Genomic DNA, 14,614 nt, shown 5'->3' with positions numbered 1-14,614 from the left:
TCAGCTCCAGGTCTTGTTTTTGCTGACTGTATAGAGCTTCTCCATCTTTGGCTGCAGAGAATATAATCAATCTGATTTCGATGTTGCCCATCTGGGGATGTCCATGTGTAGAGTCGTCTCTTGTGTTGTTGGAAAAGCGTGTTTGTGATGACCAGCTTGTTCTCTTGACAGAACTCTATTAGCCTTTGCCCTGCTTCGTTTTGATCTCCAAGGCCAAACTTGCCAGTTGTTCCTTTTATCTCTTGATTCCCTACTTTAGCATTCCAATCCCCTGTAATGAGCAGAACATCCTTCTTTGGTGTCACTTCGATAAGGTTTTGTAAGTCTTCATAGAACTGGTCAATTTCAGTTTCATCAGCACCAGTAGTTGGTGCATAAACTTGGATTACTGTGATGTTAAAAGGTCTGCCTTGGATTCGTATCGAGATCATTCTATCATTTTTGAGACTGCATCCCAGTACAGCTTTCGCCACTCTTTTGTTGACTATGAGGGCCACTCCATTTCTCTTACGGGTTTCTTGCCCACAGTAGTAGATATGGTAGTCATCCGAACTGAATTCGCCCATTCCCGTCCATTTTAGCTCACTGATGCCCAGGATGTCAATATTTATTCTTGCCATCTCATTTTTGACCACATCCAACTTACCCAGGTTCATGGTTCTTACATTCCAGGTTCCTATGCAATATTTTTCTTTACAGCATTGGACTTTCCTTTCGCTTCCATGCATATCCACAACTGAGCGTCCTTTCGGCTTTGGCCCAGCCGCTTCATCAGCTCTGGATCTACTTGTACTTGTCCTCCGCTCTTCCCCAGTAGCATGTTGGACACCTTCCGACCTGAGGGGCTCATCTTCCAGTGTCATAACTTTTATATGCCTGTTGTCTTTGTCCATGGAGTTTTCTTGGCAGGGATACTGGAGTAGCTTGCCGATTCCTACTCCAGGTGGATCACGTTTGGTCAAAACTCTCCACTATGACCTGTTCATCTTGGGTGCCCTGCTCGGCGTAGTTCATAGCTTCTCTGAGTTCTTCAAGCCCCTTCGCCACGGCAAGGCAGTGATCCATGAAGGGGAGAAGCATGGTAGAGAGCCCTTATAGACTAGTTTCTCACTCCCAGGTGTATTCTGCAACATTTCATTGATGCACTATCAGCGCATTAGTGATGGATTTATACAGGACCGCCAACACATCATTTCACTTCTGCAATGCTGCCCCAGTGTTATTACATTTTTGCTCTCTGCAGGGATGCTGTTCTACTATACAGAACCAAAAGCAGGACAAAACCTTAGCACAATTGTGGTATAAAAAGTTACAGGATTTCTGCAGGAAGTATCGGGATGTACATTGATTGGAAACAAAGCAGTATGTCAAGTATTCAATGCAGGATTCTACAGTATATAACTGCCCTGATATCATCCTGAGCACAAATCAGAATGAATGCACAATTAAAAATATATGCTTGGAGGACTGTTGCCATGTCGGCCATGAGAGATTGCCCCAAGAGACTGCAACCCTTCAAAAGAAAAGAAAAAAGTATTTTGGTGCAGTGTAATCTATGTGATTTAAGGAATAAATTAGGAGTGTGTAAGGAGAAGAGGGTGGTTCTGTCCTAAAACAGAAAACTGTTGCATGTTTTTACAAAAATCAGATGTGCCTGGTGGTTTGCTGGGTTTGTTGCAAGCATGAAGGTGGTAAGATCAAACATTTACCCTGTTTGTAATTAAAAGGATTTTGAGAATTCATCTTTCTATTTTCTTTTTTCCACCTAGCAAATATTGGATACAAAATTACAGAGCAGTTTCTGGGCAGCAAACTTGTGGGTGGCATATACATAATGCCAGCCAAGGTTAACATAGAAAGTCTCTGATCAAACTGTATCTCCTGGAGGGTGTGTGACATTTTTATAATATTTATGGAGAGTGGTGTATGCTCTGTAATTACTGCTATATATTGGTGTTAAATAATTATGTACCGTTTAATTAGCATATTCAGTTTGAATCTTTCCTTACAGATTGGTACTCCACAGTCTGCTATTTATATGGCAAATTTAGATTCCTCTTTGGTGATGAAAACGGCCATAGATTTTCTGAAAGCTGGATTCCGGCTCCTCCTCATGAATTTGTATGGATGTTTTAAAGTAAGGAAAGTGGCAGGAAAATGCACTGGATATTTGATGTGACCTTGTCTAACCTCCCCCCAAACAAATCAAAATGAAGGAAGTGAAGCTACTATATATTCTGGTTAGGTTTTTTTCTTTGCCTCTCTATTCTTTTGTGCATTTGGACACGTCTTAAGATATCTAACAACATTTTGCAAGGTGGTTCCTGAAATCACAGCAAGTTTTTATCTCTGCTTGGATATAGCTGGATGCCATTTTGAATCAAGATGGCAGACTGAACATTTCAAAACGGCACTGAGTTTAACCAAATTTGGCAGGATAGTTTCTGAGATCATGGAGCAGGGTATTTTTATTTATTTATTCTTAGAATTCCCAAGCAACGCCAGATATAAGACTGCTAGTTCTCATTAAACAGGTCACGTGGAAGTGATTTCTATCCAAAACTGCAGGCTTAACTTGCCTTCTCCCCCTTGGTCACACAGAGGATGAAAGAACAAGCCATTCTCCCATCTTTCTTGCCCATTCACAAAGGCAAGAAAGCTAACATAGGACAAGCCTGTGCAAGATCTTACCAAATCATTTCCCATAATATTTCTAATCCTGGAACTTTTACAGAATTACTGGGTTAAAAGACACACTGTGAGTTATTGAAATCCACAGTTTCATCTCCCTTTCTTCCCCCAGCCAGGGTCTTTGCAATATACCCACACTACATACCCAACTTGCCATAGGGGTAGTTTTCAAGTAAGTAATCAGTTGTAAACAGTTACTGTTTCTTTTTTAATACCTCCTGTGGTGTTTGTGCATTCTTGGTCATGGAAATCTCCTCCGATGAGCCACAGCCATTTCTTAGCATTGCAAGCAACTGCTGTTGTACTTTGCCATGGAAACACTCTTGACAGGAGTTAATAACACCTGTGGTATACCCGCTGTCCTATAGCTATGAGCCAAAAGTTTATTTTAGTTACCTTCAAGTACAACTGCTTCTCTCATTTCAGTAAATATAAGGACAAGCCCTTAATGGGCAGTCACAGTCTTCAGACTGATTATGCTCACATGGACATGCTCCCATTTTCATATGGTACTTATTTGAAACCATCTCCTGTTCCTCCTGAGTAAATTTCAATTAAGTAAAAACTTCATTTATTTATAATCAGGTAGCAATCTGAAGAGAGCTTTCTAGGCCACAGATCATTCATAGTGCTAACATGGGCAATTGGTTAGTTTATTTGCACCTTAAACAACAAGCTTAGCAGCAGTATGTGGCACCTGTAACCAGTGGCGTAGCGTGGGTTGTCAGCACCCGGGGCAAGGCAAGTAATTTGCGCCCCCTAACCTGTGGATTTGCGCCCCCTAACCTGTGGATTTGCGCCCCCTAACCCTAACCCCCAGATGTTGCGCCCGGCCCCCCCTGCACCCCCCACGCTACGCCACTGCCTGTAACAACTTTGGGGTTTTGCATGGGGACTGATTCGTAAATCTGGGGACTGTCCCCGGGAAATGGGGACGTCTGGTAACCTTAGTTAACTCTGACTTGCTCGATGTGATTTACTGCTGGCTTGCTCCTGCCAATCAGGCGCAGCTTTCTGGTGCTGTTCCCGCTGCTACTGGCCAGGTGCTGTCCAATAAGCCCCTCAGGTGAGGAGTGGGGAACCTTTCTCAGCCTGACGGCCCCATTCTTCTCTGGGCTGCAACCTTTCTGAGAGCCTCATGCCAGTGGTGTGTGGAGCCAGATTCAAAAGTGGGTAGACCTACAAATGTACTCCTTCTATGGTAGGCTAGTTCTTACAGAGTGTGGGGAGAGGAGGTGTGGCCTAGAGAGGATTCTAAGGACCAGATAGAGAGGAGTTGGGGGCCACAGTTGTCTCCTGGGTCTGAGGTTCCACACCCGTCGTCTCAGGATCTCCCAGTGTGGGAGAGAGTTAACCTCAGGACTCCCTCAAATCTGAGATAGCCTTGAACACAGCCCTGAACTTTTATATTGGTGGTATTCCATATATAAATTAAAATCACCATGATGATTACCGTTGTGTGTGATGCACAGCTCCTTCCTGCGAGACTCATTCTGCTTGAAATGTAGCCATCTGTAACAAAATCCAAATATTTATCTGCTTACTCACATATCAAAGCTGTTGGCAAGAAAAAGACCAATAAACTTTGTTCATATTCCCCCCCCCCAATCTTTTAAAATAATTTAATGTGTTTCAGTCTCAGGAATAATCACTTAACTATCCATCTCTTTTAATGAGATTCTTCTTTCCAGTATATAGTATGTCTGTTCTGATATACAGTTATTGCTAAGTATTATTCTGTTGCAGGTTTTGACTGGCTAACTCTTCTGACCCTTCTAGGATTGTCATTTCTCTCAGCAAAGGATGTAGGTTGGTGGTGAGTGTGTGTATAATTTATTATTATTATTATTATTATTATTATTATTATTATTATTATTATTATTCTCCCTCCTTTTTCCCTGATGGGACTCAAGGCAGCTTACTGATAAAAACAAGAATCACTCAAACAGAAAAAGTAAAAAAAACCCACAATTAAACATTGATAGAATTACAACTGTATACAAATATAAAGTCTATTAAAACCATTCCTATAATTGCAATTAAAACAGCACGGCACTAGCCCTTTCATTAAAAACAGTCAGTTCCCAAAAGCCTGCTGGAAGAAGAAAGTCTTCAACTACTGGCAGAAGGACAACAAGGAGGGAGCCAGTCTAGCTTCTCTAGGGATGGAGTTCAAAAGCCTAGGAGCAGCCACCAAGAAGGCTCTGCCTTCATCCACACCAAACATGCCTGTCAGGGTGACAGGACTGAGAGAAGGGCCTCTCCCAAAGATCTCAAACACTGAGCAGGTTCATTTGAGGGAATATAGTACAGTGGTACCTCGGGTTAAGAACTTAATTTGTTCTTGATGTCCATTCTTAACCTGAAACTGTTCTTAACCTGAGGTACCACTTTAGTTAATGGGGCCTCCGGCTGCTCCCGGCGGGGAGGGGCTCCTGGGGGCTGAGGCTAGTGAGAGGAGGCCTGAGGGGGTCGGGCCGGGCAGCCAACCCAAGCAGTTGGAGCCTCCCACCTCCCTGGCCGGCAGGGAGGGAGGGAGAGGAGCTACTTCCTTTGAAACCCACAAAATTTAAGGGGCATCATCAATAAGGGACAGCAGCAGGACACGGCGCTGGGATAAGGGAGCTTCCCACCAAATAAGGGACGGTTGACAGCTATGGGCAGGGAACACACAGGGGGAAGAGAAAGGGGACCGTCTTCTTGCGCAGGCCGAAATCCTCACATTGATGGGACAAAATTCACCTTCCTCCAGCCCTCACAGATGCCTCATGGGTGGCACAAAACCCCACAAATTGCTGGCCTCCTCTCCTGGGTCAGCGTCCCCCAGCCATTGCCACACACTCTTCAGAGCCCTGCCAGTCCCTGAGAAGATATTGCCTGCTTCTGCATCAGATGCACTGTGCCCTTTGTCACTTCCCTATCATATGGCAATGACAGGGCAGTTGCCCTGAAAAGGTGAAGGAGCAGAGGGGAAGAGTCAGGAAAGGGATTGTGAAATACCTGTACTGTATCTGTATTATTTTCTGAATGTTGCTTGCTGCTTGGAGATTCCAGCGAAGAAGCAGGATACAAATCAAAGCAATCAATACAATTTTGTGCATTGTAACCAAAAGCATTATCTTTATACATTTCGACCCTCAAAAGTACACAGAGAGAAAGGAATATTAAGATATTATTATTATTATTGGTTTTTAATTTATTTTACCTCTTTGTATTTTAACTTGTTTTTAAGTTGCTGTGATGCTTTTTTTTTGTACAAAGCAGCAAACAAAAGCAATGAATAATATTTATTTTTATTTAAATATTTACAAACTGCACATCCATAGAAATTATAGCAAGGTGGTATACGGAACACCTAAAAACACAATCCTATAGTAACAGTAAAAACCATCAACAACATCTATCAATAAAAACTGATGGGTGAATTTCCTGTTCCTGTCTGTCTGAACGATACTGTTTTTAAAAGATGCCTGGAAGAAATCATGGAGGACTCCTGCCGAACGTCTGTTGGCAAGGAGTTCCACAGCGCAGGGCCTGCCACACTAAAGGCTTGGTTCCTGGTAAAGGCTGACCACATCTCAGAGATTTAAGAAACTACCCAAAGTACCCATCCGAAGAAAGGAAACAGACACAGTAGAAAGAAGGTCCCCTTACACCATACATTTAAAGTGTTGGCTTCTCCAAAAGGATCATGGGAAGTGTAGTTTGTGACAGAGCTGCAGTTCCCAGCACACTTAAACTACAGTTCTCAGGATTCTTTGGGAGAAGCAAAGATGATAAAGGATCTGGAAACCAAGCCCTCTTTTTAATGGTTGGGGGAGCTGGGTATGTTGAGCCTAGAGGAGACTGAGGAGGTATGACAGCAATCTTCAAATATTTAAAAGGCTATCCATTGGCAGTGCTATTTTTCTACAAAAATTGGTGCCGGGGCTCACCATGAACCCACCCCTCATTCTCTTAGAATGACAATGCCACCCGCCTAAGAGGTGCCGGAACTGAGTTCCTGTGAGTTGCTGACCACATGGAAGATGGAGCGAGCTTATTTTCTCCTGCTCAGGAGGCTAGGACCTGAACCAATGGCTTCAAGTTACAAGAAAGAAGATTCCAACAACAACAATTTATCATTTATATGTTGCTCATCTGACTGGGTTGCCCCAGGCACTCTGGGCAGCTTCCAACAAATTAAAACATCAAACACAGCATAACACCAAACATTAAAAACTTCCCTATACAAGACTGCCTTCAGATGTCCTCTGAAAGTCAGACCGTTATTTATTTCCTTGACATCTGACGGGAGGGCGTTTCACAGGGCAGGCATGACTACCGAGAAGGCCTTCTGCTTGGTTCCCTGTAACTTTCCTTCTGAGGTTCCCTGTAACTTTCCCAGAAGGCCCTTGGAACTTGACCTCAGTGTCTGGGCTGAATGATGGGGGTGGAGATGCTCCTCCAGGTATACAACTAAACACCAAGAAGAACTTTCTGACAATCAGAGCTGTTCAACAGTGTAATGGACTCCCTCAGAAGGTGGTAGAGTCTCCTCCTTTGGAGGTTTTTAAACAGAGGTGGGATGGCAATCTGAGCTGAGATTCCCACATTTCAGGTGGTTGGACGAGATAACCCTTGGAGTCAACTCTATAATTCTATGAAAGGCTATCCAAGCAGTAAAAGTGTGCCTTAAATGTATGGTTTGATTGAAAAAGAAACACGAAAAATTAAACCTCCAAATAACGTAAGCACTTTAAACTTGTTCGTACATTGTTGCATCCTAAATCCTAAATGCTTTGCTTCAACAGCATTGCCCTTGTTGGTTTCTACCACAGGGAGTGGCAATAGTGAGTCACCTACTGTATTGTGGTAACCTACAGATTTGAGTGTGGTGGTAAGGAAAACAATACTGCTGAAGATGTGATCTTTACCTAAGAAGTGTCTTATATAATAATGTCTCATATGACACCAGCTCCGATGCTTTGTTTGTTTACCTTCCACTTTTGAACCACTTCCCAGTATGAGTGAGAGAGGTGCCACTAGGAAGCTGAGCAAGAGAAGTAAATTAGAGACTATATGTGTGTCCCTTTAGACTTTGTGCTGGGAGAGCCCCACCAAATGTTGTTTCCCGCAGACCTGCATGGAGGGACTTGCTCTGCTTTCAAAGCATCAGAAGAATTCTGGCATCAACACTGATTCCTTCATTTCTCACCTATTTGCATGTCTAGCAACCAACACATCTAAGGACCAAAGATTGCTCATGTTTAAGAGCCATGAAAGCAAAGGGTCAAGAATTAATGGGAGAACGGGACAAAAACTAGCACATCCGCTACTACCTGGGTACAGGCGAACAACAGGGTTTGCGTGAACAGCATGGTTATTATGGGGTCTGTCCTGCCACAATACCAAGTTGCTTGGAATGGAATTACTGTGATTCTGGTCCAGTGTTCGAACATCAAGAGAGCAGTCAGGTCCTACAGGTGCTGCCGCACTGACTGTTACTTCCTCCCTTTATTTGCTGTCTTTCCCCTTACAAATAAAAGCTTTCTCCAGTGCTGGTCTGGCGGACCCATGAGACGAGGAGATTCAACCACCTCAAACGGTAGGATCCATAGGGGCAATGGATCCTGATGTTGCTCTTTATTCCGCCTTGTCCCTGATGTCAATCTTCGCTCCTGCCTTCTTCCCTGGTGGGGAGAGGGGTGCCATTTTGTGGTTTACCTCAGGTACCAAAATGTATTGGGCCAGGCTTGCTCCAGTGGACCTATGCTCAAGCAGAGAGAAAAGCAAAGAGTAGAGTCAGGATTGAGGAGCATACTGGAGATAATTGATGGTGTATTTTGCCACAGATTCTCTTAATGCAATAATAGGGCATTATTGGTGTATTTATTCTGCTTAATTGTTCTGTGATGCTTCCCAAATGCTACCATATCACTGCTGTCTGGAAGGGCTGCAGCAAAAGTGGGACAAACCCCTTTCCCCAGAACATTTGCAATATGAAAAGTTATTGAATTTCAGCAGGAAATAAAAGGCTACCCACTGACTGGAAATGAAGCCATATGACCACCCTAAAGCCTTTGTAGGTTCAAAAAGTATTGAGAGGGGAAGCACATATGACTCCCCTAATACCAACCTGAGCACAATAAAAAGGATGTTTGGAGATGCCCAAAGTTAAACTGGATGCTGTAAATCTCATGTGGTAAGGTAAGGGTAAAGGACCCCTGGATGGTTAAGTCCAGTCAAGGCGACTATGGGGTTGTGGCCCTCATCTTGCTTTCAGGCCAAGAGAGCCAGCATTTGTCCACAGACAGCTTTCTGGGTCATGTGGTCAGTATGACTAAACCACTTCTGGTGCAACGGAACACCGTGAAAAGTGCCAGAGCACATGGAAATGCCATTTGCCTTCCTGCCACAGTGGTACCTATTTATCTACTTGCACTGGCATGCTTTTGAACTGGTAGGTTGGCAGGAGCTGTGACAGAGCAACGGGAGCTCACTCCATCGCGGGGATTCAAACCGCCAGCCTTTTGATTGGCAAGCCCAAGAGGCTCAGTCATTAGCTTTAAATCTCATGTATGGCAAAATGGATAATTATATTTGTTGCCATGTGCTAGTAATTTCTTAGGGGGTAAAAACAAACCTTTGAAGACTGTACCAAAATTAAAGACACAAGTTTTGGTTTTCTTTGAAATACAAGGAGACTTTCCATTTAAGGAAAAGATCATAGGGTTGAAATCTGGGTGACTTCACTTGAATCCCCACCCCAACGAATGGTGCAACTTTTCCAAAGGCTTCCTTGTATGTGGGTAAAACAAATTCTCGAACTGAAGGGATTTGTTGCCATGTTTAAAAGGTCTGTTTTCCTTGGTTATAAGTGGAAAGAAGCAAGCAAATGTTATGTAATAGGCACAGTAGTAATGAAAGGGATCTTCAAGATGTGGTGACGGTTCCTCTGGCAGGAATGAATAAAGGTAACAGTTGAGAGCATTCTTTCTCAATGTGTAAACACAACTGCTGGTTTCTTCATTTGGTGACCCTATTCAGGGTTGTGTCTACTGTCTGGGCTGCCTTGAGTGAGGGCTGTACAAGAAAACCAATAAAACCCCCAGTAAATAAAGCTTCTTCCATCCTAGTGCAGAACAGAAACTGACTAATTAGGGAGCAATTAAGCCCCTCTCCCTAGAATATTGCTAATCTCCTAGCCTCCCTGGAAAGGAAGCAAGATAGGGGGCAGTACTTTCAAGGAATAAGCTTTTAATTAACATTGTAAGGTACCTTTGGTGAATGGTACTTACTTCAAAGAAAACATTATAGAAGGAGCATAAACATGAGGGAGGGGGAAAGTAACACTATTGGTAAGGAGGAGAAATTCAATTCAGTTGGCATTTAAATGTGAACCAACCAGATTGGCGCCATTTGAAACAGCATGAGAACTAAAACACACCCATCCTCCAACATTTGCACTTCTCTGAATTTTGCAGGGCAGGGTTTGTTCTTGGCTACAGCTTGCATTTAGTGAGGAGGGGCCTTGACCATGAGTTCCAGTTGGACAACATGCTAAGCCAAACCTTGGTTTAGTTTAGTTTAGTTTAGTACAGCAGCAGGAAGGACACGGGGAAGAGTCTGCACGTGTTGTGTGATCAAGCTCATCAGCTGACCTTTTATAAGACATCTTCCTATATTCCTATTCAGCTAGACCTGGGTACTGAAAGAAGACCTCAGTCTCTGTTTCTTTGTGGGCTGGGCAAATATTTAAGCAACGTTCTAATTTTAACAAGGGTTGTTTAATACTCTTGAAGAACAGATTCATAAGGTTGCCTTGTGGCAGGACTTCTATTTCTTGTTTCCCGTACCACTGCTAAAAGCGAGCAATTGAAAATTGGCTTCCCAAATATATTTCAAAGAACCCATCTGAAGTCTTTTCAGGGTGTGATCCAGCAGATGCAAGCACAGAAAAGAGAACTCTGTATTTTACACACTGGGCATATCAAATAGCTCTGCACACGCACACCCTCGCCTGATGACTCTGAAAAAGAAAACTATGTAGGGCCATAGAGAGAAAAATATATAAATAGTTCACACCATCTGAGCTATAAAAAAATCTTACAGATAACAATTGCAATGATGGGTACTGCAAAGGAAATAGAAGGAGGGCTTGCTCAGAAAATTAACATTAAGATGCTATATAGTAATCTAAAACAAAAAAGATTACAACAGAGAACAAACAGAACTACTATATGGTTATTAGAGGAAACAATGTGCAATTGCACAAAGTATATCAAGAGAAAACAGTTCACAGAGTGAGGATGTTTAAACGGCAATCATCAGGTGAGCTCTCTTTATATTAACAGCAAGTTGAGGCAGAAAGAGGAATAGAGGGCAAATGTTTGGGCACCTGCGTTCTAGCAATTCTGCCAGAAAAAGAAAACATTTGGTCTTCTGATTCAAAGCTTTCTTTGTTCTTTAGCTTTTTACTAGCTTCTTTGATACCCCTTTGCCCTCCCTTCTTAAAAATTACTGGCAGGTTTCATCCCCCCCCCCACTCTGCCCTAGCATTTTGAAGTATGATTCCACATTATAATTTTCTGGAGAACAAAAGCTCCCTATTAACATACTTTTCTGCAGCACATCGAAGGATTGCAATCTAATTTCAGAGAGATATTTGATTAAAATCTGATCAGTAAAGTCAACAACCTTTGAACATACTGCATAAAGGTATACAAATAGTAATTTGCACTTTGAAAAATATATCTCTTTGGAACATAGGTAACTGCCTTAAACTGAGATCACTTCCAGGTTGACACTATTTTCAGGTGGGATTCAATTAGCACATGTGGCATAGAGGTTAAGAGTGCTGCACTAGGACCATGAAGCTCTCTTTTTCTAATTTCCCCAATCTTACATTCACTTCTCCACATCAGTTTGCACTTTGTCTTTCTTTAAAAGCATGTCTTCACCAGCATTTTAGTGCAAATTTCTCCAAACATATACATTTTGTATGCCATTTTGCCTAATATACAGGACACATTTTGTAAAGCATTTCCCCCTGATATAATGCATTTCCATATGGTATTTTTGCTAACATATATCTTTATAAGCACCCTTTACCCTAGTATATGCGTTTACTTGAGTGAAGAACCGCATCACAAAGTTCAGAGAAGTGTGGATTTCAAAGGTTGGCTGAGTTTGGACCCATATGTTGTTTTAGAAATGTGAATTAGGTAGGTTCACCTTTGAATGCAAACTGAATTGAATTTCGCTCCCTTCCTTAGCTGTGCAGTCTGAGTAAAAGCTGACTTTAGAACACAGAGGCTGTTAGCTGTCCCAGATCCCTGGAGCCAAACTGTTTGCCTGGTTTCTATAAGAAACTTTAAGAAATGATGGTGATCGATTCTCCACTGGTGTTCAGAGGCTGAACGTGATGACATTCAGATCCTTTCCAGCTTCACGTTGGACATGCCTGCATTTACTCTCCTGTTATCTCTATTCTTAGAGATATGGATGCGTTTCCAAATCTCTTTAAAAGGGATATGAAATAAACTGTTTATCCTTCGAAGATAAATAGGTGTTCCAGAAGTGTTCTGCTTTATATTATAAAGAAGCACGGAAGCCAGCAACAAGATGTTCCAAAGAGCAAAGATGGAACGGAAGGTGAATTAAAGGGCAATGGGGGTTGCAAATGGTGGAAGATTGGATGGGGTGGGGATCCAGTTTGGAAGAAGGAATGATTGCAAGCATGTTTGGCTTTGGAATGGAGAACGGAAAAAGAAACAGAGGAGAAAGTATTTTGAAGAAGCACCCAACTGACCACAACTAACCAATATTTTTTGTGAACATTTATCCTCCGCAAGGAGCTATTCTACACAATGTTGCTTTTTTTGAAGGGATGGTGAGCTCTCAGTAGGATCTCCTGCTACCTGAATCCATTGAGACTAGTTATAGGCCAACACCTGCTGAGGGCTGTTGCCCACGGCATGTTTTTAAAAACAAACAGTCCCTCTCCAGGGTCTTGTCGACCAGGCAGTTTCTGTTATGTAGCCAGTATTCACCCCTGAGAGTTGGTACTTAAAGATCTAACCCCAAACAAGTTATGGACTCTTGTTGCCTTAGGAAGGACTGTCAACATTCCGTGTGTGTACATTTTGTAGACTCCAGAAACAAAAGCAGAGCACACAGTGAACCAAAAAGAACACAACGTGAAAAGACTGACAGAAATTGTTCCAGGTGGTGACAAATCTCTGTTTTTGCAGAAAATTTATTTATATATGTCTTGACTAATTCCAGCATACCAAAATCTGGAAACATCCTGTGGAAACAGTATTTTTTTCCTAATGGTTTGGGGAATAAAGATAATGGTAGACGGTCTGGATAATAGTCCGGTGATGCATCCAAGGGAAGTAAGCTTGGAATGCAGGAATGCATAGAAAACCGTTTGTTTACATTGTGACTCATTACACCTGCCATTCTGTGACTTGTATGTAAGAGCAAGACAGAAAGGGTGGGGAGAGGAGGGGACTCTGCACTCTCTGGTGGGGCAGCTGGAGGAGGTCCAGGAGCCAAGCGGCTCATCCAAGGCTGTTGTCTGTGCTGTAGATTCAGGCAGTCAGAAAGCAATGACAGGAGCCAACCATGTTGCAAATCCTATGGGGGTGCTTGACCTGGAAACTATGATTAATTCCAGGCCAGGAAAAGGAAACAGGAAAGCTGAGGACAAGCAAGGAGAAAGGAACAGGAAATGGCAGGCTGGGAAATGCTAAAAAAGAGGCCGAAGGCAGGGAGGGGTGAATCCTGCTTCAGCTCCACCCCAAACTGAAGGGAAAGTTAGGGAAGAGGTGGATAAAGGATGGTTGTTGACCTTCTTTCCTCCCTCCCGGCAGAGAGGGAGGCTTCGATCCTGTAGGCGCCTGCTTCTCAAGAGCCTCCACCACAGGGAAAGCTCTTCAGACGCAGCAGGATGCAGGGGGTTTGATCCCGAGGAGGCGCTTCTTCTTCTTAGGAGCCTTCCCTGAGGGGTCTGGGGTGACTAGCGCATCATCCAAATCAGAGTTTTCTTCAGACCAGCACTGGGGACCTGAAGCAGTGAGCAAGACACTGATCACCTTCCACAAGTTGGATGGCAATGTTCTGAAATGGGAAGCCTGTAGGTTAAAGTTAGGCTCTTCTTTTGACACTGCATTGGAATGCAGATGGCCCCTTCTCCAGATACAGTGGTACCTCTGGTTACGTACTTAATTCGTTCCAGAGGTCCGTTCTTAACCTGAAACTGTTCTTAATCTAAAGCACCACTTTAGCTAAATGGGGCCTCCCGCTGCTGCCGTGCTGCCGCCTCGCGATTTCTGTTCTCATCCTGAAGCAAAGTTCTTAACCCGAGGTACTATTTCTGGGTTAGTGGAGTCTGTAACCTGAAGCGTATGTAACCTGAGGTACCACTGTACTAACTCTCAGTTCCTTAAGAGAGTTGTTGAATATTCTTTTAACACTGACAGGAGGCAGACTTGGGGGCCCATCCACTGTTGCTCTACAAATCTGAGGGAGAATGAAAGGTTTTGCTTCCTGCTATGGAAGCCGATTTGCTTTGAGTATGCTCTGCTTGTGTATTTATTATGCGAAACAAATATAACAAAGACATCAGGCATCTCCGCTACTCTCTCCGCCAAGGAAAACTAGGTCCTGCAGTGATATCTCCAGCTTCTTACTGCCTGGGGAAGAGGGGCTTGCATAACTCCATGAAAGTACAGGAGACAGATGTTTTTATAAAGATTCACATATATACGCTATGTGATCATTTCAGTTTGTTTCTTCTTTGATGAAATATAGATCATGCACATTGATGAACAATAAATAGATAGGAGGTGAATTCAGCCTGATCTGCCCTTGGATTATAGGCTCATAAATTATTGTTTGAAAGATGCTTTGATCACATCTTTCAGTCTGACCC

Source organism: Podarcis vaucheri, assembly GCF_965113315.1.
Source record: "Podarcis vaucheri genome assembly, chromosome: 9".
In the NCBI taxonomy this organism is placed as follows: domain Eukaryota; kingdom Metazoa; phylum Chordata; class Lepidosauria; order Squamata; family Lacertidae; genus Podarcis; species Podarcis vaucheri.
This window is presented reverse-complemented; position numbering follows the sequence as displayed.